We start from the raw sequence: 20,420 nt of genomic DNA, 5'->3' as shown, positions 1-20,420 counted from the left end.
CGTCTTTCTCCGATTTACTCTCAAACCATACTGTGTACTCATTAGACTGTTCATTCCGTTCAGCAGATCATTTAATTCTTTTTTACTTTCACTCAGGATAGCAATGTCATCAGCGAATCGTATCATTGATATCCTTTCACCTTGTATTTTAATTCCACTCCTGAACCTTTCTTTTATTTCCATCATTGCTTCCTCGATGTACAGATTGAAGAGTAGGGGCGAAAGGCTACAGCCTTGTCTTACACCCTTCTTAATACGAGCACTTCGTTCTTGATCGTCCACTCTTATTATTCCCTCTTGGTTGTTGTACATATTGTATACGACCCGTCTCTCCCTATAGCTTACCCCCACTTTTTTCAGAATCTCGAACAGCTTGCACCATTTTATATTGTCGAACGCTTTTTCCAGGTCGACAAATCCTATGAAAGTGTCTTGATTTTTCTTTAGTCTTGCTTCCATTATTAGCCGTAACGTCAGAATTGTCTCTCTCGTCCCCTTACTTTTTCTAAAGCCAAACTGATCGCCACCTAGTACATTCTCAATTTTCTTTTCCATTCTTCTGTATATTATTCTTGTAAGCAGCTTCGATGCATCAGCTGTTAAGCTGATTGTGCGATAATTCTCGCACTTGTCAGCTCTTGCCGTCTTCGGAATTGTGTGGATGATGCTTTTCCAAAAGTCAGATGGTATATCGCCAGACTCATATATTCTACACACCAACGTGAATAGTCGTTTTGTTGCCACTTCCCCCAATGATTTTAGAAATTCTGATGGAAAGTTATCTATCCCTTCTGCCTTATTTGACCGTAAGTCCTCCAAAGCTCTTTTAAATTCCGATTCTAATACTGGATCCCCTATCTCTTCTAAATCGACTCCTGTTTCTTCTTCTGTCACATCAGACAAATCTTCACCCTCATAGAGGCTTTCAGTGTATTCTTTCCACCTATCTGCTCTCTCCTCTGCATTTAACAGTGGAATTCCCGTTGCACTCTTAATGTTACCACCGTTGCTTTTAATGTCACCAAAGGTTGTTTTGGCTTTCCTGTATGCTGAGTCTGTCCTTACTCTAGTAAGGAAATAAATAGAGTTTTCTGACCGAATAACGGGAGGCCTAACGACAACGATAGGACAAAGCGATGGAAGAACACGGTTTCTCTACCCATCATCAAAAAAGTAACGGATCAAATCGGCAAGATTTTCAGACCAACTAAGAAAATAGGCCAAGCACTTCGTTCCGTGAAGGATAAACGCCCCACTCTGTCTGCAAGTGGTGTATACAAGATTCCGTGTAAATGTGGTAGGGTCTACATTGGGGGGTTGAAGGAACATAAAAGTCTTTGCCGACTAGGGAGAACAGACAAGTCAGCCGTGGCGGAACATGCACTTTATTCGCGTGATCACGTAGTGAAATTTTCGGAAACTGAAGTTTTATGTACTATGATTAATTATTATCCAAACCTAACCTAACCTAACCTAGCCATCCACGGCTATATAGAGAAGCCATCGAAATATATAAACATGGGTATCATTTTAACAGAAAAGAAGAAGTTATGGCCGGCCGAAGTGGCCTTGCGGTTAAAGGCGCTGCAGTCTGGAACCGCAAGACCGCTACGGTCGCAGGTTCGAATCCTGCCTCGGGCGTGGATGTTTGTGATGTCCTTAGGTTAGTTAGGTTTAACTAGTTCTAAGTTCTAGGGGACTAATGACCTCAGCAGTTGAGTCCCATAGTGCTCAGAGCCATTTGAATTTGAAGAAGTTATGAAACTCAGCGATATATAAACAGTGGCACCACAGAATTGATGAGAAGTTTTTATCTTTGACATACTATGATCGATAGTTATATTTTATCCTTGACAAGGTTTGTCTCTGAAATCACGTGAAATCCAGACCACGCCCACTTTCCACGGTATTCAGGCTCGTCAGTCGGCAAAACTCAGCACAACCAGGGGCACCTCCGAAGATGTCCAACGTAGCTTTGGACGAAACGTCAGGGATAGAAAAGTTCCATGGACCACGGCCATACAACCCGGAAGAATTCTCAGCAGCTGAGACAACTTCTATTTTTTTTCCAAATGGTTCGTGTCTGAGGCACTAACTCCGGTGTGATAATAGACCGAAGCATGCTAAATCAATGGAACTTGTTTATTTTTAAAGTAACCAAACTAAGTTCTTAGTTATTTTAATTGATTTGAGAATAGGCTGTCAATGCAGTAAATTGAATTTTCTCATTTTGAGATTACTGAAGAACGATACCCTTCACAGTGATAAACAAATCGACTTTCAGGACATCATTCATCTCTTTGTAGCTTTCTCTAATAATGTCACCCCTGCAGACCTACTCTGCCCAGAATCCTTTACATTCTCTTCTCTGTAGTCTGGTACCTGTGCCGAATTCCGACCCTGAATCCACTTGTCAGTGCACTGTTGACTACATCTGAATACCTTCGTACATATCTCACAAATCTGTTCATTGACCTAACGACTCCCCGTAGACCTCATCTCTACGGTTGTTGCCTGTTCCTTTTGGTATCTTTGCAATCTCTCGTTTCTGCCCAATTAATTTGTAACATCTTGCGATTTAAATGTTTCCAGCTTACTCTTTTTGGGATTTTCCGCATTCTACAATTAAATTGCACTGTGATCAAAATATCTATTGTTTTACGTCTTCTAACGTATCTCCCCACCCATTAACGCTCAGAGTCTCCGTGTTATCCTTTCTATTTCTGTAAGATGCATTCTGTTATTCTTAATAGTTCTTTCTTTTCTCCTACTCCTTCACTTGTTTCTGACAGATAAGTGGATTGTGCAGGGCGATTCAGCAGCATCTTCCAGTACCACGTGCACGGTTTTCATATTCTCTTACTCGCTACTTGCAGATTATTAATCCTACAGAAAAAAATGAACAGGACAGATTTGCAGGAAATTTAATTGGTTAAATCTGTGTACTGGGATACATTTTCACTAAAAGCCACAGTTTTCGGATTGTTCAAATAAATTAAATTAAAAAAAACGTACAAATCTGACCTTAAAATATGTTTTTCTTGAATAATATGAAAACCACAGCCTCCAGCGAAAACGTATCACGGTACAAAATTTAACTGCATTAAATTTCCAACATATAGATCCCGCCCACTTTTTCTGCAGGACTAATAGTTTGGGAATAGTGAGCAAGAGGTTATAAAAATCTCGCAGCTGGTATTTGAACGAGCTGCTGGTTGCACAAAACCGTTGGGTAGGGGCAGCTTAATCATGTTGTATGGTATGATTTACGACAGTTAAACGCGTTTTATGATGTGTTAACGGATGTAATAACGTCCTGTAACCAAGAAGAATCAGAAATTAAGTGAACTAAAGGAATAGAAATTATTCCACTGATACGAGACATTTCTGGTTCACGTGGATGAAGTCACATTCAAAAAGCTATTTTAATAAAATAAGTGAGTTGCATTAATTGTATTCAAATTGTTTCTTCCTACTTGATTACGTTATCGTGAAGGACTCTTTAGCGTAAGCTAGATAGGAGATGAATCTCTTTGCAACACTCTCTATGGGTAGCGTCTTTGACCGACAGTAAAAATTTTACTTATTGTCACTTTTAATTCCAGCGACTGCTTAAATTCTGAATACACCGTTAGGCCGTCTTCCGCTTACGCCCCAACATCGTGCAGCCCGCCTCCAGTGGTGTCGCGACAGGCGTGAATGGAGGGACGAATGGAGACGTGTCGTCTTCAGCGATGAGAGTCGCTTCTGCCTTGGTGCCAATGATGGTCGTATGCGTGTTTGGCGCCGTGCAGGTGAGCGCCACAATCAGGACTGCATACGACCGAGGCACACAGGGCCAACACCCGGCATCATGGTGTGGGGAGCGATCTCCTACACTGGCCGTACACCACTGGTGATCGTCGAGGGGACACTGAATAGTGCACGGTACATCCAAACCGTCATCGAACCCATCGTTCTACCATTCCTAGATCGGCAAGGGAACTTGCTGTTCCAACAGGACAATGCACGTCCGTATGTATCCCGTGCCACCCAACGTGCTCTAGAAGGTGTAAGTCAACTACCCTGGCCAGCAAGATCTCCGGATCTGTCCCCCACTGAGCATGTTTGGGACTGGATGAAGCGTCGTCTCATGCGGTCTGCACGTCCAGCACGAACGCTGGTCCAACTGAGGCGCCAGGTGGAAATGGCATGGCAAGCCGTTCCACAGGACTACATCCAGCATCTCTACGATCGTCTCCATGGGAGAATAGCAGCCTGCATTGCTGCGAAAGGTGGATCTACACTGTACTAGTGCCGACATTGTGCATGCTCTGTTGCCTGTGTCTATGTGCCTGTGGTTCTGTCAGTGTGATCATGTGATGTATCTGACCCCAGGAATGTGTCAATAAAGTTTCCCCTTCCTGGGACAATGAATTCACGGTGTTCTTATTTCAATTTCCAGGTGTGTATTTACCTTGACTGTGTTCTAAAGTCATAATATATATATAGCAGTTCATGACATCCAGTCTTACAAATTTACTGTCTCTGATGGACACACGTCCAGCTCATCCGCTCCCAAAACTCCGCCATCTCTCTCCCCACATCCACCACTGCTGGCGGCTCACCTCCAACTGCGCAACGCTACGCGCTGTTCACATCCAGCTGCCCAACACTACAATAGCAAACAACAATGCAAACGAGCCACAGGCTGCACTCAACACAGTCAGTGATTTTCATACAGAGCGCTACGTGTCGTTACCAATAAAAAAACCTAAACAGCCTACTTACACTTGTATTCGTGGAAACATGTATGAAATTATGGATCATTGGGACAAACATACATGCATAATGTGCACAAGTGCAAGTACAGTACCCAAATTTTTTGTAAATAACTCTATGGCACTGCCTCTTCATAGCTCTAGAGACGGCTTTTTTTTTCCTGCAGTCATCAGCGCTTCGCAATCGAAAGCTGGCAATAGCGCTGGCAAGTGTTTGGGATTCGGCTCGACTGTCGGAGTGTCTCATTAGTAAAGAATGAATGTATTACAACTTCATGTATCTTGCGCAATTTTTCACTCATATCGGCGTTTTTGACGACATATCTCTTGAAGTATGTGACGCAGAATGATATATTTGTGTAGGTACATAAAGCCTGGCGTATGTGGATAACGTCAGGGAAACATGTTGCGAATAGATTTTTATCAAAGGCGTAATACATTTAAACGTCATACACGAAACGGCAGTTTCTCACGCATCTGTGTTTATGACGTCATACCTTCTGAACTATGATAGGTAAGTGGCTCTTACCCCCCCCCCCCCCCCACAGCAATTGTTGCCTGACAGTGAGGAATATGTGTACCAAGTCTGGTTAAAACCGGTCAAGTGGTTTAGGAGGTGTGGAACACACATACACACACACAGATACACTCGCAAATACAGATTTTCTTATAATACATATGTATCCAGACCTCACCAACAATCGCACTCAGTATCCGCAAGCTGGCCATTTCATTTGTCATTCCACATTCGCGCTAATAACTGCCAATTGCCAACGCTTTTGCCCATCTAACAGAAAAAATTGTCAGTGTTTCATGTAATTATTAACCCGAATTTAAAATTTGAAATGCTGTCATAATCTGTTCATTAAAAGGTAGATTCTTATGCTAAAAGTTTAACACAGTAACTCAAGCATTAAAATTAGGAACTGTGTCTATATCTTGACACGCTGTAACTCAGAGCGCGCAAATTACTCAGATAATATTCATCCAGCATTTGAGAGCGAGAGCATTTAGCAAGGTCTAGCAAACTTTATACATAGTTTCAAATCCTGCTGAAACTATTTCGTGTTGATATCTTCCCACAAAATAATAAAAAGATGAGAAGGTTATCGCTTATTACATGCAGTAAGAAATCCATCATCAGGCATGAAGTTTTAATTTATTACTTCTTTACTATTCACAACACAGTTTGCAGACTATACTCACATATTCCACGGAACGCACCTGCAAAGCTATCACGATACAGTTACGGAGAAATGACGTCGTAAACGAGATGTGTGAAAAACTACTTAACATATTAACTGACTGCAAACAAATCACACACATAAAACTGTTATATGCGTGAGTTCGGTTCATTAAGACATCGCGAGTGTGGTGGTTACTGTAATGTTACAACTTGCCTTGTCTCCTCTGTACGTCTCGCTTTTATTCTTTTCTTTGTTGTTTCATCCCCCTCGCTCCATCTGGACAGGGGGGTTGGCTGTCAGCGATAATTCAACCCGCTCTTCATCCAAGGGACAAGAGTAAGAATATGACGAAAAAGTACTAACATAAAGTTGAGAAGTTGAAAAGTAAATAAAAACATTTTATCGGTGAAATTAATGCTAGGACTTATACATAAGAAACTTCAACTTCTTCGTCTTTAATTTAAAACTGGAGTAACAGAAAGGTGCAACAAGAAACAACTAGAATACATTTAATTAATCGTAACACCAAACAATAATTTAACCTCATGAAATTTGTGCTGCAAAAGTTGTTTCTAACCGAAAAACGAGAGAAAAAGGTAAAAGATGAGAAAAACATAACGTAGCAAAATACTTGTAACTACTGCATAATGCATTAATTTATATATATTACAGGCCATTGAAAATACTTCATAAATAAAAGAAGCGAAAAGCGTATAGCAATATATTAACTGCCTTCTTTAGTTACAAAGACATACATCCATGAACAACTGTTAACTCTAATGAGACACAGTATGGAGAAAAAGCGGTTTACTTCTTTAATTTTGGACACCAGCATAACAACATTTACAGTAAAAAAAGTAAAAGTAATCATAAAAACCGCTCATTTTGATAAAATCTGGTTCAAAACTGAAAATGATAAAAACACATATTGATTATTAACTCTAATGAGACACAGTACGGAGAAACAACGGTTTGCTGCTTTGATTTTGGACACCAGTATAAGGACATTTACTGCAAAAAAGTAAAAGTAATTATAAGAATCCCTCATTTTGATAAAATCTGGTTTAAAACTGAAAATGATAAACACTCATATTTTAAAATGAAAAATCAAAAGCACCTAGCATGACACTCGGGGTTTTTCGTTTCACGCCCCGTTTCTCTAAAAACATCTACCTTTGGACTGGCCTTGCTTCTTTGGTGTTGCACTTGACTGCCAGCTGTGACGTGGAAACTCTTAATTTCTCTATAAGTTGCAATCCCTATACACTATGAGAGCCTGTGTTGATGCTGAGATGCATTGGCACTTTAATTGCTCTCATGTTTCCATCATTAGTCTGTAACACATACCATTTCAGAATATTTAATCTCTCAAAGATATTCTTGAACTCTCGTGTCCAAATCATGTTATTTAATGACTCATTGGGTTTCTGAGTGCGCCCGTATAGTCTCTTTCTGAGGAAGTTTGGGTGAGCTAGGTCCTTATAAATTGGCTAGATGGGTTCCGTAAAAGATTCAGGGTTAGAATCCTTGTGCTCGAAACACACTTCTGAAACTTCAGCCTTCCAGAATTTACACTATCATTGAGTTCCACGTGTGTGAATGTGTTAGTTCCCTGGCATCTGACAGTTTACGGAAATATGTGAATCAGACTGCTCTCTTCAGACCTTACCAACTATTTCTATTATTCCTGAGGCCCACACCCTAATTCTGCTGAAATTCGTTTATTGATTTATCATCCAGTCGGGTCCTTAGTGGCTTGCCGTCCCATATTTTCGTACGAAACAAAGCAAGAGACAGACATATTTTAAACAACAGGGTAGCCAACATGGACGCTGCGTATCTTCTACTGCTGGGTGAAAACCACAGCCTTCTATGCGGAGTAGTTTCAGAAATATCCACAATTAAATAGATGTCTTCAAAATTGATAGCGTCAGGCAATGCAATAAAATTAAAAATAAAATACTTCTAAGGCCACCATAGAGATAAATTGTGTAACATTTTGTGCTGGAAAACGTGAAATACATATTACGACTTGTTTTGAAAAACACCAAAAATTTCCGGTTGTCGCTTGTAAACTGTTCTCAAACGGTGTGTGAGGTAATAGAAGCGCAACTGACTAAGTGCTGATTGCGAATGGCAGCCATTTTGGTTCGTATCCCGACCTGACAAACAGTGTAATTGTATAAGGTAATGATGTAGGACTTAACAAAGCCGTTACTGGCGCTTGCTTATAAGCTGTCAGTAAACAGTAATCCACAATGCATCACCGGGTAGTTTAGCTTCTGTTTTAGAGCATACATGAACTCAGCCGGCAAAATCTTTTTCTCGCTTTGCAGAGGTCTGAGCCAGGCTCTTTTGAAGTCAGCATTACTCACAGTAAATGTCATATGTTTTCTCATGAATTTTCATGATTGATAACATTACAACGTCTTCATTTATAGATATGTCACAGAATTGCATTAAGTGTTATTGAAATTCCGAACTCATCAAGCACCGTTCTTGCACTCACATATCGATAAACAGTAATGTAAGCGGTAATATTGCTGCAAGAAACGCGTGAAGAGTTTATTGCACACGCTGTGGAAACCTCCCAAAGACACAATAGTTTATGCGTCAGTTACGGCACTGTAAGATGGAGCCTTAATGGCCTTGCGTAAACGAGACTGTGATTTTCCCGCTGTCCGCTGCGCTTTCATTACGGGCAGTAATTTCAGTTTACTAGGTGTTGATTCTCGCACAAGGAGAGCTTTGGATGCTGTATCCTATCTTTTATTAATAACTCTGCACTACCTTAAACGGAGAATTCACGTCAATTTTTCAGTTGCCCCTTTCTGGACGGTATTCTAAATCAAGGTTCTGCAGCATAATAGTACCCGTAAATAAGAGACATTCAAACTGTTTTCCAACTGCAAACCCACATATCCTCCTATCGTAAAGCCTTGATAGGGTTGTGGATATCCAAGTGAAGTGAGGCGGTGCACCGGCCTGTTGCATCCACATCCTCTCACGAACAGCCAAGGGTTCAGTCACCAACAATTCAGGTATAACTCTTTGCACGAACTTCAAGTACAGGTGGTCATTCAGACGGTCTAGGAATGAGGCTGGTCCTCCTTATTTCCTTGCAGGAAATAAAGAATATACATGTAAGTAACAGCACAGTACGTGTAAACTTGTACGCATGTTAGTTTTAAAAAAGGTGGAAAACAGTAATGCTAGACAAAACGGTATGGCTTTTCCGACACCAGGTTTCCCTGGCTCAAATTGTTCTGTGGAGAATTCTCTGTGTCCTGTTACATTTTTGCACGCTTTAACTGAAACATCCTGTAAAGTGCCAGAGTTGATGTAAGGAGGATGTGGTGCTACGTTATGTGAGAGTTTTTTGTGATTAGGAAAAAAGATCAAATGTGTGTGAAATCTTATGGGCCTTAACTGCTAGGGTCATCAGTCCTTAAGCTTACACACTACTTAACCTAAATAATCCTAAGGACAAAAACCCACACACCCATGCCCGCGGGAGGAATCGAACCTCCGCCGGGGCCAGCTGCACAGTCTGTGAGTGCTGTGATTAACGTGGCTTCCTTATAGCGCTTAAAAAACGCTAAATGCGGGAGAATATTAACACACCGTTGTGTAACGCGTACAGTAGATGAAGTGTTCGCAGTAGCGAACTTTTTGCATCAGCATGACAATAGACCCTGTCATAAGGCGGCATCTGTCAAGTAATGGTGCGTGGGGAATAACGTTCCTGAAATGGACTGGCCTGCCCAGAATCCCTACCTGACCGAATGGAAAAACTCCGGGATGAGATCGAAAGTCGAATTCCAACATCAATGTTTTCTCTGGTTTCTGCTGTAGAGGAAGAATAGTCTGCCACTCCTCCACAGACATTCAGACATATCACTGAAAGTGTCCCCAGTGGAGTGATTAATTCAGTATACCGATCTCACGCAAAGTTATGTCTTTGGTAATGGACTTCCCTCATATAATAGCGGGATTGTGATTTTTGAAGTTCATATGTGCGACTTTGATGTGATAGGTATAGTTAACTGATATTTTAAAATAAAGTTAAGAATTCCGGAACTGTTCTTACTTTTTTTAAGATTTCCCTCACTAATCATATACAGTGTCCAACGAAAATTTAACCGTGGTTGTATTTCTTCGGACACGCACTTTGTCAGCAACGAATTTGATGAGCGTTGGCAAGTACACTACTGGCCATTAAAATTGCTACACTAAGAAGAAATGCAGATAATAAACGGGTATTCATTGGACATATATATTATACTAGAACTGACATGTGATTACATTTTCAAGCAAATTGAATGCATAGATGCTGAGAAATCAATACCCAGAACAACCACCCCTGGCCGTAATAACGGCCTTGATACGCCTGGGCATTGAGTCAAACAGAGCTTGGATGGCGTGTACACGTACAGCTGCCCATGCAGCTTCTACACGATACCACAGTTCACCAAGAGTGGTGAGTGGTGTATTGTGACGAGCCAGTTGCTCGGCCACCACTGACCAGATTTTTTCAGTTGGTGAGAGATCTGGAGAATGTACTGGCCAGGCCAGCAGTCGAACATTTTATGTATCCAGAAAGGTCCGTGCAGGACCTGCAACATGCGGTCGTGCATTATCCTGCTGAAATGTAGGGTTTCGCAAGGATCGAATCAAAGATAGAGCCACGGGTCGTAACACATCTGAAATGTAACGTTCACTGTAAAAAATGCCGTGAGTACGAGCCAGAGGTGACCCAGACGTGTAAACAGTGGCACCCCATACCACCAAGCCGGGTGATACGCCAGTATAGCGATGACGAACACGCGCTTCCAATGTGTGTTCACCGCCATGTCGCCAAACACGGATGTGACCATCATGAAGCTGTAAACAGAAAGCACGTTTTGCCATTCGTGCACCCAGGTTCGTCGTTGAGTACACCATCGCAGGCGCTCATGTCTGTGATGCAGCGTCAAGGGTAACCGCAGCCATGGTCCCCGAACTGATAGTCCATGCTGCTGCAAACGCCGTCGAACTGTTCGTGCACATGGTTGTTGTCTTGCAAACTTCTCCATCTGTTGACTCTGGGATGGAGACGTGGCTGCACGATCCGTTACAGCCATGAGAATAAGATGCCTGTCATCTCGATTGCTTTTGGTACGAGGCCATTGGGATCCAGCACGGCGTTCCGTATTACCCTCCTCAACCCACCGATTCCATATTCTGCTAACAGTCATTGGATCTCGACTAACGCGAGCAGCAAGGTCGCGATACGATAAACCGCAATAGCGATAGGCTACAATCCGACCTTTATCAAAGTCGTTGTAGTAAGCATTTCTCCTCCTTACACGAGGCATCACAACAACGTTTCACTAGGTAACGCCGGTCAACTGCTGTTTGTGTATGACAAATCGGTTGGAAACTTTCCTCATGTCAACACGTTGTAGGTTTCGCCACCGGCGCCAACCTTGTGTGAATGCTGTGAAAAGCTAATCATTTGCATATCACAGCATCTTCTTCCTGTGTGTTCAATTTCGCGTCGTAGGACGTCGTCTTCGTGGTGTAGCAATTTTAATGGCCACTAGTGTATAATGGCATTAAAAACATGTAACATGCTGCTACATTCACAGATAACTTTTATTTGTATCTGGTGTGATGCTGCGTTGAAATAATTCTAAATAAGTAGTTCGTATGATATGGACATTTATATACCACAACTGTGCGGAGTGATCTTCGTCGAGAGTCCCGCGCTGCAGCTCCTACGCCGCAGAGCATTCGACGACAGCACCAGCAGATCCTAGACACTCGTTGCTGATATAAGCAGAAACGTGTGCGCCTTCAGGGCGTGGACCGTATTCAGCAGTGCTTTGCCACCTATCCCACGGAAGTCCAACCTTTTGGCCAGCCAAAAGCCAGCCACACCTCGTCTTTCTGTCATGCGTGTTTTGTCGCGTATGTGCTTTAAACCATTCAGGATTCATTTGCTATAACCGCCTCGGGGTGACGCTAAACGACAGCGTGTGGTGTTTCTTGAACTCATTCCGAGCTTCGACGTGGAAGATAATTTCCGTTCACTTGTCCTGTTCAGTGATGAGCGTATGTTTCACTGAAGTAGGAAAATAACTGACAGAACATAAGACAGGGTACCACGCCAGCCAAATACCACAGATGAGCACTTGTCTGCAGATTTGGTGGTACCGCAGGCTGTAAACCCCACACCGTACCAGGGCCGCAACGTTAATATTCATATGCAGGGTGTGGTGTCACCGCCAGACACCACACTTGCTAGGTGGTAGCCTTTAAATCTGCCGCGGTCCGTTAGTATACCTCGGACCCGCGTGTCGCCACTGTCAGTGATTGCAGACCGAGCGCCACCACACGGCAGGTCTAGAGAGACTTACTAGCACTCGCCCCAGTTGTACAGCCGACTTAGCCAGAGATGGATTACTGACAACTACGCTCTCATTTGCCGAGACGATAGTTAGCATAGCCTTCAGCTACGTCATTTGCTACGACCTAGCAAGGCGCCATAGCATTTGATATTGAGATTATAACATGTACCGTCAAGAGCGATGTACACCAATTGTGGATTAAAGTTAAGTATTATATCAACTACGTACTTTATTTGCTACTATTAATTCCCTTAACTGTTCCAGACCTCGCGCCAGCCTGCGTGAGCTTAAGCGCGTCCCTTTCGGCTTCCTCTCATTGTGACTTGGCTGTCTTGCCAAGTCACAACACAGGGTGACGCAAAAGTCCGTTAACATTTGAAAATAAACTAATTCACAGAATAATGTAGATAGAGAGATAAAACTGGACACACAATCCTGAAATGTCTTGGGGTTTTATTGAAAGAAGAAACGCTTGCGCAAACAGACCAACACAAGGCACTATGACACTGTACAGCAACACGTTAATGACGCCGCATGAGAGTCGTGGCGGAAGAGAGGTATGCCAGTATGTTACAGAATCGCTTCGTCCCTAGCCTAGCTGATAAATACCTGTTGAAAGGTACGACATTTAGCCAGGGTTGTCTTCCAACCAATATTGCTGCTACACGTCTGAAAGATGTCTTGCATATATCGTTTGGTGAGGATCGCGCCCTGAGCCGCCGCTTCTGTCATGTTTGGCCTCACATATCGCCAGGTATCAATCCGTGTGGTTATTGGTTGTGGAGCTACCTGAAGTTGCAAATCTACCACGATCGTCCTACCTCATTAGGGATGCTAAAAGACAGCATCCTACTGCAGTTTCTCGCAATAATACTGATAAGCTGTACAGTGCTGTTCACAACATTTCCTCTCGACTGCAAATATTGTTGTTGAATGACGGTCGACATACTGATCACTTGTTACGAAGAACATCGTCTCTGCTAAGAAATCAGTTGTTATGCTAATTATTGCATTCGTCTGATATGGAGCGCCATCTGTTGGTCGTTCGTGTACTTTTTTAGTATCAATAAAACCCCAAGTCATTTCAAGGATGTGTGTCAATTTTTACCTCTCTACCTACATTATTCCGCGAAATACTGAGTTCTCAAATGTTAACAGCCTTTTGGATCACACACTCACTCACTGTCACACTCTCCTCTCTCTCTGTCCCTGACTCTCTCTCTCTCTCTCTCTCTCTCTCTCTCTCGCTCTCTCTCTGCCGTGCGGGGTGGCGGACACTCCATTTTTTCGCAATTGCTTAAGTCAATTCACGTCGTAGATAAGTGCAAGACTGACTCTTAATTATAATTCATAGCTGGTTTCCTTTTTTGTTATATACCAGTGTTCATTACGGAAAAAGGTGTTCACGTATATAAGCTGACTCATAGAGGCTAGCACATTTTCATTCCTCCTATACCAATAATTGATAAGCATCTTGTCCAGGCAGAAACCAGGATATACATAATGTAGAAAATGCATAACACAAATGCTGCCTTAAATGCAATTTATTTACCGACCGGTTTCCTGTAGTCAAATATGCAACTATAAAACCAACTTCACATATCATAAATTTTTCGAAGTCCAAAATACATAATTAAAGTCAAGCAGACCAGTTCTTAACACAATAACTGTGTGAAATATAGGCACTAATCACTACAAATGAAGACATTAAACCAGTCCAGACAGAATCGAATATGGTTACATAATTTTATATTTGAGTACTGTGAAGATAATCCTGGGATGAAACTGGTTCAAAAAATGGTTCAAATGGCTCTGAGCACTATGGGACTCAACTGCTGTGGTCATAAGTCCCCTAGAACTTAGAACTACTTAAACCTAACTAACCTAAGGACATCACACACATCCATGCCCGAGACAGGATTCGAACCTGCGACCGTAGCGGTCGTGCAGTTCCAGACTGTAGCGCCTTTAACCGCTCGGCCACTCCGGCCGGCTGATGAAACTGGTCTGTAAATAAACTGCATTAAAGTTAATTTCTGTTATGCCTGTCCCACATTGAAATAAGCTATGTTCGGTCCGAAGAGGACTCGGAAGGCCAACGGTACCGACCGACCGCCGTGTCATCCTCAGAATGTGGGCATGTGGTCAGCTTTTCTCCCGTCGCCAGTTTTAGTGAGCGGAGCCGCTGCTTCTCAGTCAAGTAGCTCCTCAATTGGAATTACAAGGACTGAGCGCACTACGTTTGCCAATAGTGCTCAACAGACCCAGACAGTCACCCATCCAAGAGTTATTCAAACCCGAAAGCGCTTAGCTTTGGTGATCTGGAGGGTGCCGGCATTATCATTGCGGCAACGCCATTGGCACATTACAGCAACTTATAATGATTTCTATCGACGCACGCCTCAAAAGAACTAAGTTCTACTATATAAAGAAAGATGAGGAAAATAATTAAAAGAACGAGCGATGAGAGGAGGCAGCCGTCAAATGCTGCACGTTTTCCATGCTGCTTCCTGAGGAGCGATTCGTTTTCGTCATTATAGGAATCACTAGTGAAATGTTTTTCTCCGCAATTGAGAGAACAAGACGAAATCAACGCGACGGAGATCTACCTCTGCATCCACTTTTCGCTGCTAAGAAGAAAGCGCGGCCGAAGGGCGGCTGTAGGTCCTGACGTAATGTACGACGGTGTAATATGTGCGTTCTAAAAATATCGATAATGTAATGTCGTACAGTGAAACGCTGCAAAGTAACATTGACAATGAAGTCTACCGGTACAGCAATATTTTTCGGACTGCCAGTACCATAGGCAGTGTATCTGCTCCTCGCCTTCCAGGCATTTTTCTGAGCTGCGCAGTGTGCATCTACACTCCACAAAACCAACGCATTTCGAAGAATACTTCTGGTATGACTCGTATGAAAAATTGTTGTCGGTCAACCTCCGTATTAGCTCAAATTTCGCTGATTTGGTCGTAGTGGTCATTTTGCGGGACTTACGCGGTAGGAAGTACGACACTTCCCAGAACTGACTCTCTGTGATTTGAATAGCATACCTCTCCGTTAGACACAACGCAGTGTAATACGAAGAGCTACTAGAAATATAACGTTTTATTTGTTCTATCATCATCTGTAGACATAAGATTGTTAATGCAGTCTGTTTGACATCACTGCTACTCTGACATCAACAACGAAAATAGAATAATAAAAATACTATATTTTACTTTTTCTATTGCTACCACAGTAGGAGCGATTCCATATAAGCTACATAATAGTTTTATGATGGCTGATACTAGTCGGTTCGTTTGAATCGAGTAGCAAATAAAGTTTTGTTTTATTAGTAGCTCTTGGTGTTCTTTAATTGCAGTTCCTTTTCTGTATAATCACCTCTTGAAGGATTTATCATGTCTCCGGAAACGCCAAAAGACTGCCGGGAAATTCACGAAGGTATCTTCGAAAGTTAACTGTTACTTTTGAAGACATTTTGACTATTTTTCGACCGTGACTGTCTCAAGAAATATGTAACGTCACAAGCTCTGTCACCTATTGTATTACTTATTTATTTAGCGACATGTTTCGAGGGAATACCTCATCTTCAGGCTAATGGCATTACAAAAACAACTTTACAATAAGGTCATACTGATGTTACATAGACTTTTGGTAAATGCTGTGGTCATCCTGTGGAAGAAAACAAAACTTAGTAAGAGGCGATGTCACTTTGGAAGCTGGACTGGAGTGACATCGCCTCTTACTAAGTTTTGTTTTCTTCCACAGGATGACCACAGCATTCACGAAAAGATAATTTAACATCCGTATGACCTTATTGTAAAGTTGATTTTGTAATGCCATTTAGCGTGAAGATGAGGTATTCCCTCGAAAGATGTCGCTAAATAGATAAGTAATACAACAGGTGACAAAGTTTGTGACTGGTAGCGATAATTTTAAGAAAAGCCTTTACATATAACTGTTATTTCATGGGGGTAAACGAAAGTGTCTACGAAAAATTATATCTAAAGCAGGTTATTTGCAAAGCCATCACATCAACATCTACTGAACGTGATGGTATCACATTCCAAATAATAAAGCTTATTACCGATCCACTACTGCCCATTGTAACACTTACCTTCAAGCACTCCGCAACCACAAGTGTTTTCGCTGGAGTCTGGAAACAGGGACTAGTTAAGTCACTACCTAAAAAGGACGTTGTCGTAGCACTCTCTAATTGACGACCTATTTTCACTTCTCCTGTGCTGCCCAAGGCCTTGCATTATGTAGTCCACGACCAGCTAACGAACTACCTAACTACAAACACGTACTAGACAAATACCAATCAATTTTCCGTAAACATCGCAGCACAACATCTGCGTTAATAAAGGTAACAGATGACATAAAGCTCACCATGAATGCAGAAGGGGCAACTTTAGCAAAGCCTTTGACACTGTCGACTTCGACATTTTACTTGGCAAAACTTAGCAGCCTGAATTTCTTGGCAAATGCAGTGCAATGGTTTCACAGATACCTGAAGTCTCGCAAGCAATGCGTCACTGACGATCTTCAGTTTGCATCTAAGTGCAAAATCTAAAAACCTGAAGACTGCTGTTGAGACTCTCAATATCGACCGGTGCGCACTGTTAAAATGGGTGCAGGATATAGGGTTAAAGCTCAACCCAGTTCCAACAGAAGCGGTACTGGTTGGCTATTCTGGGCTCATGGTCCCGAAATGTGGGGAAACGTGCCATCTTTAAACCTAAGTGGGACAAATGCCAACTTGTCTCCTTCAGCAAAGAGTCCAGCAGTAATAATACACTGACAGAAAGAAAATGCAACACCAAGAAGGAGATGTGAGACGTAAACGAAAGCGGGTAGGCGTGTTTCTGCATCTGAAAGATGATGTCTAGTCACGTTTCGTACCAGTGGCATAAGAGTGGCTCAAGTAACGCCTCTTTGAGAATGGAAATCAGGTTTGCTTTAAAAACACGCTGTAATGCTCGTGAGCAATAGTTACCTTGAGATTGGACGTGGTGAGTTGATGTTATTCATGAATGCCGTTAAGGAGACAATGTCATCATTATCAGTACATCACTGGGTTTGAACGAGGTCGTGCAATAGAGCTACGAGAAGTTGGGCGTTCGCCCTTCAGTACTACATTTTTCTTTGTCAAAATAAAATAAAAGGCATTTTTCGACGGAAAACGGATCCACCTGATTACCTCTACAATGCAGGCGTGTATCAAGTGTCATATGGCTGCGGCAAAGTGTATATAGGCGAAACGGGAAGAACTGTTGAAGAACGCATTAAGGAACACAAACGGCACATGCGGCTAAAACAAAGTGCAAAATCGGCAGTAGCGGAACATAACAAGAACTGTGGCTCTGACATCGGTTTTAATAACGTACGTGTACTGGCTAAAGAAACAAACATTTATAGAAGAAATGTCGGAGAAGCGGTTGAAATTTCTAAGAATGCATCTAATTTCAATAGAGAGGACCGCTATAGGTTTCCGGCATCGTGACTTTCCGCCATCAAGGAAGTAAATACGCGGCCGCGGTGTGTGAGCGGCATAAACAACGCGCTGCAAATCACTTCGGCGGACAATAATATTTTGGGTAAACATTCCCCCTCTTTTGCTATGTCCGTTTCGAATCTAGCCACTGATGACGACCAACCAATAGCGGTAGCAGGCATTTAAACTAATAACCCTTCTCCAGAATAAGTGTGGAATAGTGCCTTTCTATCCAATGACGATGGACCGCCAATGGTATCCACAGGAGATGAGCTACGAGCGCCCCTTCTTCTGCACCAGAGCGGGAATATTAGCCTATGATTGGTTGGTTGGTTGTTTTGGGGAAGGAGACCAGACAGCGTGGTCATCGGTCTCATCAGATTAGGGAAGGAAGTCGGTCGTGCCCTTTCAGAGGAACCATCCCGGCATTTGCCTGGAGTGATTTAGGGAAATCACGGAAAACCTAAATCAGGACGGCCGGACGCGGGATTGAACCATCGTCCTCCCGAATGCGAGTCCAGTGTTTAACCACTGCGCCACCTCGCTCGGTATTAGCCTATGACTATGGGCCACCAATGGCAGCCATTCGAATTTTAACCAATATTATCACTTCTCCAGCACGAACGCCAGAAAACTCCCGCTTTGTAAGTGGACGCGACTCGTCTCTGACAGTGTTCTAGCAGTAGTGGACACCAAAAGATCCTGTAGAAGATCCAAGTAGAGGGGTCTAAACGTCGAACGTTTTAGAAGAAATATGAAGCGGCCTAATAACCGAGAAGATTTTAACTTCAGTTCACTACAGAAAGACTGGCAGGAATGTAGTCACTGCACATGACTGCTGACAGCGGTGGTCATGACCATGTACGGTCGCAAGAAGACCGGGCTCTGGGTGGCCACCTGGCGGTACCCAGACGGAAGACCTTCGTGTTCGGAGTATGGCTCTGGCGCGTCGTCCTGCACCTGCAGCGGCAATTTGAGGACCGGTTGGCACCACAGTGACACAAAGAACTGTCACAAATCGGATACTTTAGGGACAACTCCGAGCCAGACGCCCTGTACCGTGCATCCCACTGACCCCAAATCAGGGTAGAGGTCTGTTGTTTTTTCTGATGAAAACTGGTTCTGCCTCGGTCCCGTGTTTTGGTTAGAAGGAGGCCAGTTGAGGACGTGCAATCAAGTGGTCTGCGTGTCTAACACAGTGGCCTACACCTGAAGTTACGGTCTAGGCTGCGCTTTCGCAAGACAGCAGGAGAAGTCTCGTGCTTATCCCACGCACCCTGACTGCACAGTTGTACGTCAGTCTGGTGATTCGACATGTCGAGCTGCCATTCGTGAACAGCATTAAACAGGGTGTTTTCCAATAGGATAACGCTCGCCCACTAACCGCTCTTATCACCTAACATGCTCTGCAGTGTGTCGCCATGTTGCAATGATCTGCTCGATCATCAGATATGTCTGCAATCAAGTATATATGGGACGTCATCGGATGACAACTCCAGAGTCATTCACAAACGACATTAACCGTCCATATACCGACCATGCAACAGGCATGAAACTCCATCCCACAAACTGGAATTCGGCACCTGCACAATACAATGCATGCACGTTTGAATGCTTTCATACAACATTCTGGCCGTTACAACGGTTATAGTTATACCAGAATTTCACACTTGTAATGGCGTACCTCACCCTTACATTAACCTGTAATCTTGCAATGTTAATCACTTCAATTTGTTACCAAGTAAAATGTGTTCCCGTAATTTCATTACTCTAAAGTAGACTGAGCACGCAGTGGCAATGTGAAAGAAGGCATCAGCATCTCTCCATGCCCTACAAAAACACAAAAAACTCTTCCATCTTCACCTGAAAAAGAAACATATACGAACACATATATTTCCTATTATTGATTACAGCGATGTTATCCTGCGGGGCCTTTCTCAGGACTGCTCGCGGTATCTGCAGCTGGTTATGAGCACCAGTGTTTGTTACATCTGTGACGCACGACTCCTTGATCGTATTTCACCATTATACGCACAGTTATTCGTGCCCGTGCAGACAAGCACCGAGATTTCCACACCCTCCGTGTTCTCTATTGTCTTCTCAGTGAACGCTATCCTTCATATCCCTGCTCGACCTTAACGCTCTCGCCTGAACATCAATGCCGAAACAGCCGTTTCCATCAGTGTTAAGTCTTTTCTGCCCCTCCACCGTCCTGCCACTTTACCAAAGTTCTTCTCAGTAGCAGGAACCCGATTCTGGAATAACCTCTCGAAACGCATTAGAGAAATGCATAAGGTATCCAGCTTCAGAAGGCAGTTAATGGAATATTCACTAAAACGGCAGTAAGGATTGTCAGTGCTGCACGCACTCGTAACCCTCGTACATCCATATTCCCAACCAAGATCTACCTGACTTCCCATTATTCTTAGCTGATTCAGTATCCTTAAATTGCTTTTACCCAGAACCCAGAATTATATACAACTACTCGCTCACAGAAAGAATCCGCACATAAAGACTGCAAAATTGCTCAAGTCACACCAATAGCCAAAAAGGGAGGTAGGAGTAATCCGCTGAATTACCGGCC

Source organism: Schistocerca piceifrons, chromosome 3, assembly GCF_021461385.2.
Source record: "Schistocerca piceifrons isolate TAMUIC-IGC-003096 chromosome 3, iqSchPice1.1, whole genome shotgun sequence".
NCBI lineage: Eukaryota > Metazoa > Arthropoda > Insecta > Orthoptera > Acrididae > Schistocerca > Schistocerca piceifrons.
The sequence above is the reverse complement of the archived record's forward strand: the minus strand, read 5'-3'. Positions refer to the sequence as shown.